Consider the following 13,060-nt stretch of genomic DNA (forward strand, 5'->3'; position numbering starts at 1 on the left):
TAGTCCGGGAACACTTTGGGGTGAACACCCATCCGAACAAGTAGGGTCAATAGTTTAGCATTTAGGCTGTAACATTTAGCAACAACAAACAAAATCTTTAACCCAACAAGTGCTCTCCGAACCAAGCTAGATAGTTTTTCCTATCACTAGGCTCACCAACCAACCTGGACTTTGATTTTTCTTATTCCTACCGGATATCAAAACCATAAGGATTGTTTCCAGCCATGAGTTCCCATATGACTGACATAAGCGCTCTTTCTTGGGGCCATTCCATTAAATCTTTGAGAAGGTCGGTATTTGATGGTCGGCGTGGCGATAGGCTTCGCTTCTACGACTGCCTCCCCAGCCGTTGCAAACACTGAGCGAGAACGGTAAGGGGCGCACAAACAATGTCGTTGCGCGGGGATGCGATTCGCCAAGCTGGGGCAAACAAAGCCGTCCGGCCCCCCATTAGGAATGCGAAGGCCTTTACCCTTCCTTCTCAAGGAGACCCGGGAAAGAAAGAGCTATGCTATTGACCGACCCTTTCGTAATGACTTCGAATCAATAGGCCTCTCTCTCCTTTTTTCTCATTTTGTTTGAGGCGAATAGAGAATGAAATGCAGAAATAATAGGGGAAGGGTTCCAAACCTTTAGTTTTTGAAAAAGGATATATCGAGCCTACCGAAGTACCAAAGGCTTGAAGTAGCGTAGAATCAATCTAAGCCTTTTGACCAGTAGGTGTAGCAGTGGGTAGGGCTTTCTTTCGTTCTTATCGCTCCGGGTTCCGATCCATATGACCTCCGGGCGGTACAAAGTCAACCTCTTCTGTAGAGGCAGGTAGTAATCCAACCTTTAAGAGTCTGTTCAAGAGCCCTCTGACAATGGAAAGATCTCCGTGCGTGGCGTGATAAGGAATCCTGATCGATTGAGACTCCCTCCCCGGTCACACGAGTATCTCTACGTACTTGTCCAGTCCAGGACAAGATCTTCCGGTCTGCGTGCGTGGGAGCAGCTCAAACAAAGAAGAGTCTGGTCTGAATTCAGGCCCGGCCTGCCCGTCTGCTGCTAGGTCCGGGAATGGGGCCAGGCGAGGGCGCCGCTATGCCCCTCTGCTGCGACCAGAATTTGATTCCTCCGGCCGGCATAGATCTCACTTAACCCGCCCACTATTACGACGAAAAAAGCCCTTTCCCTTTTCCTTTTCCTTCGCTACTAGGAGAGTCAGCTACTTCTATTAGCGCCAGACCTTGAGTCGAATTGATCCTGTGTCATGTGCAACGTCCATCAATGATGGTTCATTAATGTCCATTGATTTAGACTCCTTCCCCCTTCCTAACTACGAATAAGATCGAGAGGAGCCAGAACCAAACCAAGAACGAAAACGGATTCGATTCACTCCCCATTCTCTCTTAAATAAAGAGTGAGCCCTCGAGTAATAAATAGTCAGGGGCCGGTCGGCCGGGTCTTTCCTGTTCTGTTCCCGCCACGAGAAGCACAGAAGAGGTATGCCCAGCGCGCTACGGGAGGATCCATCTGTTGAGACTTTCTCTTGTCTCGGTAGGTAACTGTACGATCTTTTCCCCTAATTGTATTGAATCAATAAAAAAAGAGGTCAGTGCTACGGCCCCCTATTGTTTGATCCAATATTGACCGGGGACGAGCCCCGACTTGGATAGGTCCTTGGTTTGCCCTCCCGTAGTGGTCCTTGCTTTTCTTTTAATAAAGTGGAGCGGGGCGAAGCGGTCAGCCCCCATTCGAATTACGTTTGGAGGTCTTTCGATTTTGCCAGATCGTCAGAGATACTACGAGTCCTCCGTCCCAGATTCCATTGCCGCAGCCATCTGGTTCACCGGTACTACCAAAAAGTCTCATGCTTACGTTACTGTTATTGATGGTTTGATTATCTTGGACCCCGGTCGTGCTTCTGGTTTCCATTCCCATCATCATATTGATGAGAAATCCCCTCGTGCTCCGCCATAAGAACTTGGAGTCCGTATCATGGTGAAGGTAAGGTAACGCTGTGATTCTTGCTCAAAAAACAGACCGAAGGCGTTCGAGTTATTGGCTCGTCCAACCCGGCAGCATTCATGAGTCGCTCGTTCAACTGTCCCTCGGAGACACGGTCGAGAAGTACCATGCATGGTTGCCCCCCGTCCTTTCTTTCTCTTGGTCCCAGCAATGGCTCCCGACTAAAGAAATGGATCAAAAAAGGGGGGACTTCCGCAACGGGCTATGCCACCCAAACCAACTGAGGGAAGTCGCATCTGTCCCATCGCAAGCACCTACAATGTCATGATCACATACATTGGTTTACCCCTTTTTCTTTGGTAGTTCAACGGGCGGTCGCCCCTCCAACAAGAAAAGGTATAAATATGGAAACTTCTCTGCCATTTGGATCGGAGAATTTATGGAGGAAATCGGTTTTTAAATTTCCAGAAACCACACGATTATATAGCCAAAGGGAATACGCCGCCCCTAAAATCATCCCAAGCGCGGCTAATGTGGCTACTAAGCTATTTCTTTGGAAAGCTCCTACTGAGATGGGAAATTCCCCGATAAAGCTGCTAGTACCAGGTAAACTCATATTGGCCAAAGTGAAAGAGAAGGAAATGGTAGAGAGATTCGGCATGGTGCTCACTAAACCTCCGTAATATCTAACAAGTCGAGTCTTATGTCGGTCATATAGAACCCCAACACATAGAAAAAGGGCTGAAGGAACCAGTCCATGACTTAACATCAGTAGAATGCTACCTCCAATTCCCTGTATGTTCGATAGAGCCAAAGATTCCCCCACACTGATACGAGTACGACGATTACCCCCCGAACCGTACAAGATAGTTACCACCTATCATACGGCTTTCTAACTTCACTTCTTTTTCTGGTTGTTCCGCTCTGTCGATCAATGGTAGTATAAGAGATCTGTAACCCCCCGAAATGAATTACATAATGGTTCCTGCTTTCTACCCATAGTTAGCATGTATCTCTCCGGGTCATACTTGACGTATCACATCTGTCACCCCAACTCTATCTTCTTTATCAGTCAACCGGAAATAGTAATAATGCATAGAGACTCTTAAATGCTGCGGTGCGGGGACGAGACGAGGTGAGATACTACGATCACGTACAGACTGCCCTTCGGCTCGGCAATATGGAACCTCTCACTCCCGTTCCTTTATGAGGTCCTATCGGGATAGGTAGGCCCAAGCCTTTCGCCTCTTCCCGACCGAGCAGTAGTTCCCCACGGCTGACAAATAGGAATTTAGGCCGTAAAAGAAAGGTACCGGCCCCCCACTGGGATTTGGCTTTTCTACGTGCGCACTGCGTCAGCACTGGCGAAAAAGAGAAAGAATATCTATCATCAAGTCTTTCTTCTCTTCTTTCATGTGAACGGCCCTATCTTGTATCGAAAGGGTTTTCGTGCTATACACCACGTTGAGAAAGACCAGCCTCCTATGTACCTTACCATTTATTGACCTCGAAAGGGGGTCCTCCTTATGATGCTACGGACGGCTAAGTGCAAGGGTAAACTCGGACTCAGATAGGAGATAGGATAGGATTGTGCGCGCCGGGCCCGTCGGGTGTCATATTTTGGCTGAGTTTACCGTACCTCCCTTCGACCGTAAGATTTTGTTATGTTATGTTTCACCGCAGTTACGCCAGAAAGAAAAGGTTCCACACGAGCTCCCGTTCTGCGGCGTGGTGGCAGGACCGATAGGGGATTGGCTCCGAGTGTAGATAGAGTCAAATCTGCAGGGGTCATGCAAATACATAGGCCCCTTCTCTTTTGTATGAATGGGGTTCTTTTTCCGGCGCTTTCCGATCTACGGTCCCTCGTAGCGAGGGGTTAGGCAGGTAGTATGGGCCCTCTGACTTCCAGCTATGTGCTGTGCGGCTCCCGCGAAGCGAATGAAAGGAAGCTGGCGGAGAAAGCTCGAGGCGGCTTATGTAGTGGTCGGACGGCAGAAAGCTCGCTAAGCTTCGCTTCCCTCTTCTCTCCTTCCCTTTTTCAATGAAGTGGAAAGTCTTCCAGCCTCTTTGATTGGTAGGCGGCCCCCTATTGATTGAATTCAGATTCCATTCGATGAATCAGGGTAGTAATTAATTAGTTGTTGTCGTGACGCTTTGATTAGGCCTGACTTTACGAGAGGCTACTTCTATCTAGCTTCTATAGTAGCCCTTCCACTTTAGTGTAGTTGTAGTTTGTATTGGTACTGAATGAACATATCAAACAAAGGCAATCAGTATAAGCCCTTCTCCGGCCTGGGAAAAGCAGCGAACTCTAGAAGCTAGGGCTTTATTCACCTTTGGCCACAAACACTATTCTGTTCTCAGCGGAAACCCGCCTTAGAGATTAAACGTCGACTTATCTTATGGAACATGACCAACTCCTTATCAATTCCGATTCATTTCAATATGAACAAAAATGTAATAGATTCAATTCAATTGACAAAAAAAAAGTACAGAACAAGGGAATATATTGGTAATCGATCGAATAAAAGAATTTTTATTTTAGACAGAAACAATCTTCAAATAGAATTGAAGGGGAATGTGTGCGATAACATAGAACAAAGTTTAATTTATGCTATTTCTAACTAAAGATTTATTACTGGCGAGCCACGGCAATTGCGCCGATCAAAGCAGCTAAAAGAATGATCGAAATTAGTTCAAATGGAAGAAAAAAATATGTTGATAAATGAATTCCAATTTGTTGACTATTACTTATTAAATCTGGCTCTAGAATCTGGTTTGATCTTGTAGTCCAAATAATCCCATACCATGACGTATCTACAATAGTAGTCATTAGTGAAACAAAAATACTTGTACAAACCAGAAAAGTAACTCCATTCCCAACGGTCCAAAGATTCAAATCTTTGGAATATTCTGAACCCTTCATGAACATCACAGCAAATATGATTAAAACATTTATAGCTCCCACGTAAATAAGGAGTTGCGCGGCAGCTACAAACTGGGCGTTTGCTAAAATATAGAATAAGGATATAGAAACAAGAACCAGTCCCAACGAAAAAGCAGAATAAATGGAGTTATTAAATAATAGTACTCCCATACTTCCTAAAATAAGACCTGATCCCAACAAGACTACAAGAAAATCATGTATCGGTCCAGGCAAATCCATTATATGTAGTAAAAAAAGAGATAAAAAAATCTAAATGTTTTTCATGACCTTATTGATCTGACCAGGAAAAAAAATGGATAATCAATTCCTAATTAAATCTTAGGGGGTGTGAATTAATGTAGGTACAGTTATTGTATTAATCTTAGTCTTGATCTGAAAGAGTATAGTAGATTGAAACTATATATTTGGAAATATATAGTTTCAATCTAAATTAAGCTGCAATTCTCATGAATCAATAGTTTGTATTTGTAGGTAGTGATCAAACAAACAAAACGAAAGAAACCTCATTTCTTTAGATCAAAACGGAACCTTAGTAATTTCCAATTACTCTTTAATCAAGGGATTTACTTATTTTAGACTTCAATTTGAGGCGAATTCAGAATTGTTCTAATTGTATAATCATCAACTACTGACATTGGTAAACGACCCAAAGAAATTTGATTATAATTCAATTCGTGACGATCATAAGTAGAAAGTTCATATTCTTCAGTCATTGATAAACAATTTGTTGGACAATATTCAACGCAGTTACCACAAAATATACAGATCCCGAAATCAATACTGTAATTAAGCAATCGTTTCTTTCGAATATCTGTTTCCAATTTCCAATCAACAACGGGGAGATCTATAGGACATACACGAACACATACTTCACAAGCAATGCATTTATCAAATTCAAAATGGATTCGACCGCGGAAACGCTCCGATGCGATTAATTTTTCGTAAGGATATTGAATAGTTACAGGCAAACGATTTGCATGGGATAAAGTAATCATGAAACCCTGACCAATGTACCTTGCAGCTCGTACTGTTTGTTGACCATAATTCATGAACCCAGTTACCATAGGGAACATATTGTAATATCTCTAAAGAATTTTATGTTTGTTTCTTTCTCTTGTTTGAGCAAGTCGTGAATATAGAATATGGTATTCCTTTACAGTGAAAAGAGTTGAAAGGAAGTTGTTAATAATAGATTACCAAGAGATATAGGTAAAAGAAATTTCCATCCGAGATTTAATAGTTGGTCTATTCTTAGTCGGGGTAAAGTCCATCTTGTTGCTATAGAAATGAACAAGAATAAATAAGTTTTAGCTAATGTAATAAAGATACTAATTGTCATTCCAAAGACTTCATACGCTTTATTTATTTCAAAAAGTTCATAACCGAATATGTATGGAATAGAGATATCCCAACCACCCAAGTAAAGAACCGTTACAAATAACGAAGAAACTAATAGATTTAGATAGGAAGCAACATAAAATAAACCAAATTTGATACCCGAATACTCGGTTTGATAACCCGCTACTAATTCTTCTTCCGCTTCTGGTAAATCAAAAGGTAATCTCTCGCATTCTGCTAAGGAAGAAATTAGAAAAATAACAAACCCTATAGGTTGACGCCACAAATTCCACCCCCAAAAACCATACTTTGATTGAGCCTCAACTATATCAACTGTACTCGAACTGTTAGATAATCATAGTCGGTAATAACATCACTGTTCTCATCGCTATTACAGAACCGTACATGAGATTTTCACCTCATACGGCTCCTTGAGGGCCATAAATAAATCTAAGGAGCGTGTCGGGATTATTTATCTTAATATGTCTTTTTTGTAGAAGAGTATAGGATAAAAATCTATCGTGTGGCCCCCAATTAACCCAATAGAATTCTGTCTGTTCTAATAATAAAGAAAAAAGGTACTTCTGAATTGATCTCATCCTTTAATAAAAAAAAAATTCTTTGTTGAGTAATAACTTAATTCTTCACTAAAATACTATTGATTATAAATATCAATAACCCATCGTTTTCACTTACGAAAAAAACAAATTGGCTATTCCATTAGTTCATGAATTCGGACACGAATTCTATCTCGATGAATAGGGAGATAGGAAAGAAATGAATATAGGAATAGATGGAGATAAGAAACAATACAAAAGATCTCTTTTTTTGTTGTAATTGGATTCTTTCAATTTGTTTTTTTCGTTCCTATTCTTCTTTCTGAGAAAAAGGGGACTTACTAAATAAGGGATTATTTCGTTTCCGATAGTTATTTATTTAATGGGTGGATAGGCGCATACTCTGGATCGGAATCGTGGGGAGTACTGCCTGATCATTTCTACAAACTTAAAGCCCCAATTCGTATTCTTTTTATATTATGCATTTTGCAAAAATGTCCTTCTCTCTCTTTTGGATAATTTGGAAAATCTCCATTACTAATCCTTTGTATATCTTGGTGTTTCTAACCATCCACTCATTTTTGCTCAATCAGCCGTGTTATGGTAATACATATATGTTAGTACATCCAAATAATAGTGAAAACTCGATCCGATTGATCTTTTGAGTCCGCTTCAAGACAGGATAACTAGTCAACCAATCTTGGGATAAAGGCTCTCTTGCGCCTATGTTTATTTCTGCTTAACTCTTATACATAGAAAATGAGACTCAATATTTTGACTGCTAATTTTTATTTATCTAAGCTGTTTTCTTTCACTCATATAACTATCTGATTTAGTTCATTAATCCGAATAATGAATATAAAAATGAAGATATCTATTCATCACCCCTTTTCTCAAAAAAAAAGGGGGGAGAAGTTTATGTCTCAACGAATCACACGTAGAGATATTGATAATACACATAGAGTTAATGGTATTTCATAACTAATTGATTGAGCAGCAGCTCGTAGACCACCTAAAAAGGAATATTTATTATTGGATCCATATCCTGACATAAGAAGGCCGATGGGAGCAACACTTGAAATGGCAATCCATAAAAAAACACCGATCTGCAGATCTGCTAAAACAAGGCGATAACCAAAAGGAATTACTGAATAGCTTAGTAAAATTGATATGACTGCTATGGATGGTCCGATACTGAATAAACGCGTATCACCTCTAGATGGAAGCAGATTTTCTTTAAAAAGTAGTTTTGTGCCATCTGCTAAAGCTTGAAGAACTCCCAAAGGACCAGCATATTCAGGTCCAATACGTTGTTGTATCCCGGCGGATATTTCTCTTTCTAACCATACAATTACTAGTACGCCGATTGTGATTCCCAATACAGTAGTCAAAATAGGGACAAGCACCCATAGAATTCCATAGACTTCTTTTAAGAATTCCAATCTCGAAAAAGAATTGATATCTTGGACTTGTGATGTATCAATTATCATTTTAACGATCAACTTCTCCCATAATGATATCTATGCTACCTAGTATTGTCATAATATCAGCCAATTTCATTCTTTTAACTAACTGAGGAAGAATTTGCAAATTGATAAAACCCGGCGGGCGAATTTTCCATCTCCAAGGAAAACCACCCTGATCCCCTATCAAAAAAATGCCCAATTCCCCTTTTGGGGCTTCGACTCTCACATAAAGTTCTTGTTTCGCCAATTCAAAAGTTGGCGAAGGTTTTTTACTAATGAATCGATAGTCAAAGTCATTCCATTCCGGAGACTGTCCTCGATCAAAAGATCGTATTTCTAAATTTTCATAAGGTCCCCCTGGAATTCCTTCCAAAGCTTGTTGAATAATTTTTATGGATTCCGTCATCTCACCAAGTCTGACTAAATAACGAGCTAATGAATCTCCTTCTTTTTGCCACTGAACTTCCCAATCAAATTCGTCATAACACTCATAATGATCAACTTTACGAAGATCCCATGGTATTCCGGAAGCTCGCAGCATTGGTCCTGATAACCCCCAATTTATTACCTCTTCTCCAGAAATAATGCCTACTCCCTCAACTCGTTCTAAAAAAATAGGATTTTGTGTAATAAGTTTTTGATATTCAGCAACCGCTGTCAAAAAATAATCGCAGAAATCCAAACATTTATCTATCCATCCATGAGGTAGATCAGCCGCGACTCCCCCGATACGAAAATAATTATGCATCATTCTCATACCGGTGGCTGCTTCGAATAGATCATATACTAATTCTCTTTCTCTGAAAATATAGAAGAAGGGAGTCTGTGCGCCAATATCCGCCATAAAAGGGCCAAGCCATAACAGATGAGAAGCTATACGACTCAATTCCAACATAATTACTCTGATATAGCTGGCTCTTTTAGGTACTTGAATATTTCCCAACAGTTCTGGACCATTTACAGTTATTGCTTCTGTAAACATAGTAGCTAAATAATCCCAACGTGTTACATAAGGTAGATATTGTATAATTGTTCGGTTTTCTGCAATTTTTTCCATCCCTCTGTGTAAATAACCCAATATTGGTTCACAGTCAATAACATCTTCACCATCCAAAGTAAGGATGAGTCGAAGAACACCGTGCATTGATGGGTGGTGAGGTCCCATATTGACTATCATGAGGTCTTTTCTTGTAGCTGGTCCATTCATAAGTTTTTCCTCGATTCAGCTTTCCATGAATTGCTGAAAATGCAAATAAGTTCATAAAAATTCAAGATCTAATAAATCAAATAATTAAAAATTACTTTTAAAATTACTGAGTTTTTGACTCCCGAATATCCAATTGATTAATTAATTCTTTATAACGCATTTTATTTATCTTTGATAAATAAGAAAGTAATCGTTGGCGTTTTCCGAGAATTTTACGTAGACCTCTTTGAGATAAATAGTCTTTTTTGTGCAATTCCAAATGAGAAGTAAGTCTTCGTATCTTATTGGTGAAACTGACTACTTGAAATTCAACGGATCCTCCATTTTCTTTTTTTTCTTCTTGCGAAATAACTGAGCTGAATGAATTTTTTACCATAAAATGAAATCTCCTTAGCCTCCTTTTTTTATTGTTTTATAAATTATTATTGATCAGTAATAATAATGTTACTAATTTTAATTTGATATACACAATAATCTTAATTTGATTACGAATTTCTATTCTTTTTTTTTTTTTAATAAAATTTTGCAATCCAATTTGAAAAAATTGGATTCAGATAGGTATACAAAAGGCTGGTATATTTCTGCACGCACAAAAAATATTTATACTTAAAACTTCAATTAAAAATGAAATAAGAATATTTTATTGATTCATTTCTAAATCGAATAGAGACGCCATTGAATTAAATTAATATCATCTATCAGAATCTAAGACAGTGCCATATGTGTATTTCTTTGTCTTCATATACCATATAAGGTACGGCCAATATAGGAAAAATGTAGCATTAACGAATTTTCAATTGTGGATACATATGGATCCTTAGCATACTAAAACGACTGCTATTATTGGTATCAAACCAATAACGATTCATACAAGCTAAATCTTCTAATCGATAATTGGGCCACAAAAAGAACTTGAATTTATTTAGTTTATTTTTATATCTATCAAGATGTTTGCTTCTTTTATCTAAAACTTGATCATGAGTTTTTACCTTATTTGCATTGTAAAATCCTGTATTTCTATGGATATCATTTCTATTCCCAGAATTGAAACAAATTAGAATTCTGAACTCTCTACGACCTCTAGGGGATAAGATATTTTCCGGAACAAGCAAATCATAATGATTGCTGGTTCTATTTTCATTCGTTTTTTGATGTATTGCAATGGATTCAGCAAAACTCTTCTTATAAGGATAGCCTTTTTCTTGATATCTTTGATTAATTTGGTACTTATTCTTATGAACTAATGAAATACCTATGGTTTGAGACATAATAAATTGTCCATCATTTTCTACAGACAGACGAACAGGTTCGATAATAAATATTCCCCCTTTTAAGAATTCTTTATGAAACTGGAACTGCTTGGGAACTATCAGCATCTCCAGATTTATTTCTCCTCTTTCGATAGAGGATATAGTAATTTTTATGGGATTTATCAGTCTAAGCAGGAGACAATATACGTTGATGTTATTCATCAGTTTGCCAGTTAAGGAATTCTCCCATCTCAATTGAAAAATAAAATAGTTGTTTACGAAGGAATCAAACAGGGCTTCCATGTTTTTCTTGGATTTTTTTTTCTTTCTACGTTTTTTCACATCTGCTTCCGCGGAATCTTTTTCAAGATCTTTTTTTTGGTTTGATAAAACTGAGTCACGATTCTTTTCGTCCACAACTTCCTTTTTTCCTTTATTTCCATTTTCTAAAAAAAGAGGTTTTTTCTTCGCTGATATTAAAGGAGATCCTTTTTTCTTTCCAATTAGTTTTTCATTTTGACTAATAATGAAATTTTTATTCAAATTTAAAAGAAGTGATTTGATTGGTATGATCCACGGATTAATCTTATATGCATTATAAAGTATCAAAAATTCTGGAAAGAACCAAAGTTCCAGATTCGATATGGAACGACTTAGTATTTCTTCATTCATTCTCATCCAATCAAAAACAAAAAAGATTTTTTTTTTATTGTTCAATGGGTTGATTTCTTGATTCATTGTGAGATAAGAAAAATCTTTCTTATCGATTTTTTCAATTAGTTGAAAACTATTACCCCCAGTTTTAGTATTTTGATTACTGTTTGTGTCAGTTTCAATATTGATCCAGGCTCTAATATCGGCCTTATTTTTAAGACCAAAATGCAGCATTCTCCAATCAAAATATTTTCTATCCAGATTTTTTTCCCGATCTATAATATAATTATCTATTAGATAATTATTGATAGGGATATCCGTTAGTATATCAAAAAATTTCCATTTATCTGTGTTGTACTTAGACGAACTTTCTTGATTATTTTTTACTTGCACTGTTAATTCATAAATAGATGAATCTTTATTATCTTCATAATTAATGGATTTATATGATAAAAGATCATATATATATTTTTTTAGAATATTATCGTTTTTATTTGGTAATGAGTAGCGGGTTTCAAAATCATTTTGTTTTTTGTAATCAATTAATCTGTTTTGTTCATATGAATAACATTGTTTAAAATCTTTATTTTTGACCATACGATCTTTCTTTACTCTATTTCGCCATTTTTGTGGGAATAATTTTTCCCATCTAATTGGATATAAATCATAGTGATAATGACCCCTTAACCAGTTTTTCCATTCATTCATCATTGCAGAATTTTGAAGATTCTTTTGTTTTAAGTAGGGATAGAATATTTCGTGTGCTCCAACAACTTTACCAAAATAATCTTGTATTTCATTTTTAAGAAAAAGAGATGTTCCGTGATATTGAAACACAGGTCTTAACTTAGATAAGTTAATAAGTTGGGTTTGTGATAATTTGTAAAATAAATATGCTTGTCACAAGTATGATAAGTCCCCAAAAACCTTTCTATAACTCACACCCAAGAATCCCATACTCACCCCAATGTGTTACCTTTTAGGTATTACTACTACCCAACTGAGAATATAACTCACACCAAAGAATCCCATACTCCTTACTTCTTAACACCTTCCCATATTTCCGACTACGAGGGTCTCCTCCCCCTCAGAGACAGGATCATAGGAAAAAAAGGCACCTTCCACTGTGCGCCAAAGCCGAAGGCTTAGTGGTATTTCCTTCGGTGACTGCATTATGCAGGTGCAGGGCGAGTGGGGCAACTGCGGTATGACGTTTAGTTTACTCTTTAGACATATAATAAGCTCCAAAGAATCCCTTACTCCTTACACCATCCACTGGATGCCGACTGACTCTGATGTGAAGGTTTTCGTCGTGGTTTACTTGACATCAGAGACAGGATCAGTGGAGTAGGGCACCTTCCACTGTGCGCCAAAGCCGAAGGCTTAGTGGTATTTCCTTCGGTGACTGCATTATGCAGGTGCAGGGCGAGTGGGGCAACTGCGGTATGACGTTTAGTTTACTCTTTAGACATATAATAAGCTCCAAAGAATCCCTTACTCCTTACACCATCCACTGGATGCCGACTGACTCTGATGTGAAGGTTTTCGTCGTGGTTTACTTGACATCAGAGACAGGATCAGTGGAGTAGGGCACCTTCCACTGTGCGCCAAAGCCGAAGGCTTAGTGGTATTTCCTTCGGTGACTGCATTATGCAGGTGCAGGGCGAGTGGGGAAACTGCGGTATGACGTT

The sequence above is a fragment of the Cucurbita pepo genome, unplaced genomic scaffold (assembly GCF_002806865.2).
Source record: "Cucurbita pepo subsp. pepo cultivar mu-cu-16 unplaced genomic scaffold, ASM280686v2 Cp4.1_scaffold000167, whole genome shotgun sequence".
In the NCBI taxonomy this organism is placed as follows: Eukaryota; Viridiplantae; Streptophyta; class Magnoliopsida; order Cucurbitales; family Cucurbitaceae; genus Cucurbita; species Cucurbita pepo.